The 6,259-nt window shown below is 38.0% G+C and overlaps 1 long non-coding RNA gene across 3 annotated transcripts in view; it reads left to right on the top strand.

Moving 5' to 3' along the window:
- The first annotated feature begins 4,967 nt into the window (after positions 1-4,967).
- Positions 4,968-6,259, top strand: part of LOC143740573 (uncharacterized) — a 56,368-nt gene continuing 55,076 nt past the window's right edge. For 2 of the 3 annotated variants that reach the window (XR_013204840.1, XR_013204838.1), the window contains exons 1-2: positions 5,388-5,491; positions 6,000-6,092. This is a non-coding gene — a long non-coding RNA (uncharacterized LOC143740573). Of the gene's footprint in view, positions 5,013-5,387; positions 5,492-5,999; positions 6,093-6,259 lie in introns of those variants that run through there. The other variant, XR_013204839.1, reaches the window with a different exon arrangement.

Raw genomic sequence — 6,259 nt, 5'->3', positions numbered from 1 at the left:
TGTGAAATCATGCTTACAAAATGTTAAACATGTTAGCAATGTGTGAAATCATGCTTACAAAATGTTAAACATGTTAGCAATGTGCTAAATCATGCTAGCAATATGGTAACTCATGTTAGCAACATGTTAGCAATGTTCTTAATCATGCTAGCAGAGTGCTAAATTATGTAAGAAACATGCTAGCAATGTGCCACTCATGCTAGAAACACGCTAGCGTTGTACTAAATCATGCTAACAACATGCTAAAACATGTAAATCATGTTGGAAACATGTTAGCAATGTGCTAGAAAATGCTATTAACATATTTTCTTTTAACTTTAAGCTTTTGAGAGCCATTTAAAATGTTCAGACAAGGCTTTGTCAAGCCAACATCAAAGTTTGTCATCCAACTATACTCATCTAGTTTGAGAAATGTGGCTTCTTGTAGGCAAATCAGCACTGGTTTTATTTTAACGTCTTATGTTGTGTGGGTTTGATGTACCTTGAGCTGAGAACGAAATTAGCTTGTCTTTGAAAAAGCAGAATCTCCTTAGGTTTGCAGTAGCGCTTTTGGTTCATAGCACTCCTTCTCTAAAGTGCCTCAATAAAGTCTATCACCTTATTTGTGAAAGTAATATGGCCCAGTGAGATCCCAAATTACATATAAATGACACAGCAAATTGGAAAATTAGGAGAGGAGGGAAGGGTAATTTGCAAGCAAACAGGGCAAAACCAATTTATTAGGAGAGCAGGGAGAAAAATAGCCACAGAGACTGTCGTCCATGAACACCAGACTCTGATTCAGTTTATCTCTGAAATCTCAAACATCTGCCTTAACACTGAGAAGAATGACATTTAAATGAAATAGTGTGAATAGTTTTGTCAAAACAGTTCCAGATAAAATGAGAACGACTTTTGAATGAAGCCTAAAGCATGAGGTGTTTCTGTTACTATATATATATTTATATAATCGCATATATTTATTTGTCATTTCCATCTGAACTGTAATTTTAGTACAGCTTTGATTTTGTACAGTTTATTGCAAAATGCCTAATATGTCATGTTCATGACAGGGTGTGGAGGAAGTTTCATGACTTTCAGAACAAAAATCAACAGAATTCTCTCATCATATTGTTGTTGAATTAAATAAACTTGTGAGTGTGAGAGAAGTGTGTTATACGTGTTTATTTTTCCAGCCTTCATTTTACATTTACATTTTACATTTATTCATTTAGCAGACACTTTTATCCAAAGCGACTTACAAATGAGAACAATAGAAGCAGTTAAAATAACAATATGCAAGTGCTATGACCCTTCTCAGTTTAATCTAATGCAGAACATGTATTTTATTTATTTTTTAATAGATAGTAAAGATACTAGATATATAATAGGTCATTCCTCCTGCAGGGAACAGTCCAGGTAAAGGTCCATGAAAGTGATTTTGTGCCTCTTTGAGATAATACACCACGAGACGACGTTCACTTGCAGAGCGCAGGTTTCTGGATGGCACGTGAGTTTAGGTAAAATGGGGCAGAGCCAGTGGTGGTTCTGTAGGCAAACATCAGTGACTTGAATGTGATGCGAGGAGCAACTGGCAACCAGTATAGTTTTGTGAGGAGAGGAGTGACGTGCGCTCTCTTCGGCTTGTTCAAGACTCTAGTTTCAGCATTCTGGATCAGTTGAAGAGGTTTGACTGTGCAAGCTGGAAGACCTGCCAGGAGAGCATTACAATAGTCCAGTCTGGACAGAACAAGTGCTTAGATAAGGAGTTGTGTAGCTCTGATAGGAAGGGCCTGATCCTCCTAATGTTGTATAAGGAAAATCTGCAGAACGGAGAGTTCTAGCAATGTGGTCTGTGAAGTTGAACTATGAACTGATCATCAATCACAACTCCACGTTTCCTAGCTGACCTTGATGGAGTTATGGATGATGTTGTGATGAAGTGTTGGGTTGGACGAGACCATAAGCAGTTCTGTCTTCAGACGGTTTAGTTGAAGGTGATGGTCCTTCATCCAGCAAGAAATATCTGTCCGGCTGAGATGTGAGTATCCAACCATCAGATCATGCGGCTGGAATGAGAGGTAGAGTTGTGTGTCTTCAGTGTAGCAGTTAATTAGAAAAGAAGCGGTCCCAGCACTGAGCCCTGAGGCACTCAAGTAGCTAGATGATAACAGTGATGGGAAAAACCATGTTTCTGAGTGACTGATCCTAGTGATGTCATGTAGATAGAGAAGAGATTCGGTCCCAGCACTGAGGTACGCCAGAGGGACACACACGCCCACACACAATCAAACATACGCACACACACACACACACTCCAGATGCAGTCTAGTTGACTTTTGTTGTTGTTTAGCTCTTCAGTCTTTGTTTCTGACGCTGGTTATGAAACCCAGAGCATATAAAACAGCTGAGTCGCTTTTGCTGTTGTAAACAGTGTGAATAAAGAACTTCAATGAAACCTTTCAATCAAAGCTCAAAGCAAACGCATGTTTAGTCACACACTTGTTGATTCGTTTCTCGAAGGTTTCAGGTTGCAGTTAGTCCCCCAGATCATCTAAGAATGGGAGAAAACGATCACCTAATCAGCCAAATGTGTGATTTAAAATAGTAAACAATCATTCAAACACATTCCCTCCATAGTCAAAGTGCCAAAATGATCACTTAAAAAGTGTTAAAATGCGATGTTGCATGAAAGCAATGCAGATGTTGTGAGTAAATAATAATAATTTAACTTTTTGGAGATGCATGGTCCTGTCCTTTACTGATGTTCTTTAAAGTACTATATATAAATACTCTCATTTATTCTTTTGCATTTTCATCCGTTCATTTTGAAGCCATTTTTGTTTCATTCTGTGATAAATTGTACATTAAACATGAATTCTGCTGTGTTGGCTGCCTTTGATAGAAGATAAAGCTGAAGATTCTTCCTCTTTTGAAGCTTTAGTAAAGAGTAAAAGGTCTATTGCCTGAAAGTTCCCTTCTTGTTCCCTGCAAATCTGCGATGGCCATTTCCAGCTCGACTGTGTGTGATCAGAGAAATAAACTGGCTTTACTGCGACTGACACACACACATCAGTCGCTTTTATCGCAAACACACATCAGAGCATCTCTTACAGACACACTGGAGGATAGCAGTTCCACAAATACAGATTTACAGAAACAGGGATATTGAGGATGAAAAATGTATAATTTCAATTAGAAGTGATGATGAATATTAACAAAATAATCGAGGAGGAACAAAATGCTTGATTAGGTGTTATATTCAAATGAAGTATATTTTTATTTGCACTATATTAACCCTATTTTATTGCTTATATCTGTGGCATTATTGACTTCCAAAGAAGATATTATCCAATGTTGGTTTGTGCTATTGCACTTTTAATGTAATATGAGCCCCGGTGTTTATTTTTGTACATTAAATGTGTCATTACAGACATGTGATGTATACTGCTGTGTAAGTGTTCAAGAAAATGCAATAAAAAAACAGTATTACAAAAAGAAGTGATGATGAGCGAACGATTCTGCAACAAAGAATCAAAATGGAATTGCAATGCATGTTTTATCCTTGCCATGTGTTTCTGGTGTTTGAGGCACTGCTACAGTCTTAGACAAGCAATCAAACCATATAAATGAGGGTTATTTTATGAAATAGCCCATTTAAATCAGTCAAGACTGAACGGTTGTCAAGGTAATGTTGCATTTCTTCTGCTCGACTGGGATAGGGCTGGTTGGTTTTATAGATAGGCTCAAAATTAAGAGACCTGAAAACGAGCTCCTCGTTATGAATATTTAATGTTGCAGTGAGAGATGCACAAAGCTCGCTGTTCTGACATGCGTACGGACACTCGGGATTGGAAATCTTGGCAAATTGGGGTGACGCGGGGTGACTTTGTTTTATTTAGGCAAGAATGCTGCTTTTAGGAAGATAAATAAATTAGGATGAGGCATGGATCGGGATTGCAGGACCAGCTTCACGTCTCAGCATGTGTTTTCCGGGATGGTGTGATGGATGGAGGGATGAGAGCCGCTCTTTGTGTGAGCAAATTAAGAACGCCGACATTGGAGGATGAAGGTCACGGATATCTCTGAGCGAAGTGCTCAATCTTAAGTGTAAAACTGAAAATACTTCTGTCGGAGCGCATGATGAAGAGAAGTGATGCATCTTGTTGTGCGGCTCGCCTGTTGAGTGCAAGACGTGTAGGCAACAGATTATTCAGGCTTTGAAATGTTTAAAGATGCATTGTGTAATATTTAGGAGGATATGTTGGCTGAATGCAATGATATTCATAACTATGATTTCAGTGGTGTATAAAGGCCTTACATAATGAACCGTTATGTTTTTATTGTTATGTTTCTGTCTACACACACCTCGGGTCCCCTTACATTCACATGTTTCTACGGTGGCCCTGAACGGACAAATGCGTTTCGTCACTATGCTGTTCTTCGGGCAAAGAAACTAGCTGAGCGAATAAAACACTGACACTGATGAACAAGTGACACTTATATTCACAAAAAACATATTGTTTTACTGAATAATCAAGTAAACCTAATTTCTTAATTTATCTTTGTAAAGAAACCTCTGTTGTCTCAGACGATGACATCACTTCCTGTCGGCCACCATAACTTCCGGATTGAGCTTTTATTTAATGTTGAAAACACCATTTCTCGCTTATTATTTTGTAAAGCAAACTTTAAAAAAAATAGGAATATGTTCTGAAATATTTTGATTAATGTTAATTCCTTGGTTTTCTTAACAGTTTATTTTAATAAATTTCCTTGTGCAAGTTTAAGAGCTCAATATTACTTTGATTTTAATTAGGGTAAATATTTATCAAAGTACAATTTTTAATTGTAGACTAAACATAGTCTTTAAATAGCCTACAAACCATTTTTTTACATATATTTTATTGTTTTCAGTTAAATGTATAGACTGTATGTATTGTACTGTAATGTATTATTTTGGTGTTTTAAAATACGCAGAAGGTTTAAGGAAATTTCATTGTGGAGGCCCGGTAAAAGGATTCTGAAACACGGTAAAATCTTACTGATACCAGGGAGATCACTTAATAAAAACACAACGAAAGAAATATTCTTCCTGACAAAATTTCAACGATTAAGTCGCGTATATTTTCTGTCGGCTGTTTGAATCAGAATTAGCGATGCCCAATCGCGAATGAATCACTCGGTTCTTTTTTCAATTAAATATAGCCTACATATGGGGTGAATTCAGTTTGATTGGGATAGTTTGTGACTATGACGGTATTAAGTATCTCAATCAAACTGAATTCACTCCTACGTGTTAGCGAAACGGCCAGAATCGGTTCGCGATTCAATGAATCGGACAGCTCACGGAATCGTTTGGATTCTTCGTATTCTCCTTACTCAGTTAAAAACATCACACCCAGATTGGTGGATTAAGTGGATGTTTACCTAAAATCCATCGAAATCAAACCTGAAAATAGTTAATCAGCGATGAAGATGGACTTGTGAACGACTCTGAACTGAACTACAGGTAAAGACATTTTCCAAACGATTCAAAACACTACAGTACGAAAGCTCTTAAATTAAAAAGTGCCATGTGTGGCCCAGCACTAAATACATTGCTTCATTTCTTCCATACTTGCCTACTATAAGGTTTTAAAAAGGAACAATTGTACTTCGTTGTTGGAACATAAACACATTTGCTTGCTCAGCAGTTCAACCTCATTAGAAGAAGAATTCCCAGTGTTTATGTGTGTGTTTACCATTTAACCTAGACTAATATTTGCTTGCTTGGCAAATCTCTGATTGTTTGTTTGCATCGAAGCCCCAGTGAATCAATGATGGACCCAACTAGGACCCAACTAGAAACCCATCAGTCATCGCTGTGATGAAATATGTGCACCATGCCAATGTATACATTATTTCCATTTATACTCTCTCTCTCTCTCTCTCTCTCTCTCTCTCTCTCTCTCTCTCTCTCTCTCTCTCTCTCTCTCTCTCTCTCTCTCTCTCTCTCTCTCTCTCTCTCTCTCTCTCAGAGATCCACAGTAATAACACACACTTCGTGAGATGAAGGAATGAGGGCATGTCATTCCTTTAGAGGAGAAACCTCCCAGGCGTCAGCAGAAAAGGTCTTGCTTTGTTTCTTTCAGCGATTCAGCAGTTTCTGAGCAGATGTTCTCCTCTCCGAGGCGGATGAGTGTGTTTGCTCTGTGTTTACTGGTCTCTCTCACTGAACCTGAAGAGAAAGTTTAGGGTCCAAATGAGATCAACATACACACCCTGACCCTGCTGAGAG

Source organism: Siphateles boraxobius, unplaced genomic scaffold, assembly GCF_051911475.1.
Source record: "Siphateles boraxobius isolate OS27281-9 unplaced genomic scaffold, OSU_SipBor_1 173, whole genome shotgun sequence".
NCBI lineage: Eukaryota > Metazoa > Chordata > Actinopteri > Cypriniformes > Leuciscidae > Siphateles > Siphateles boraxobius.
Note: the sequence above shows the minus strand (reverse complement) of the source record. Positions and strands in the feature narration are given on the sequence as shown.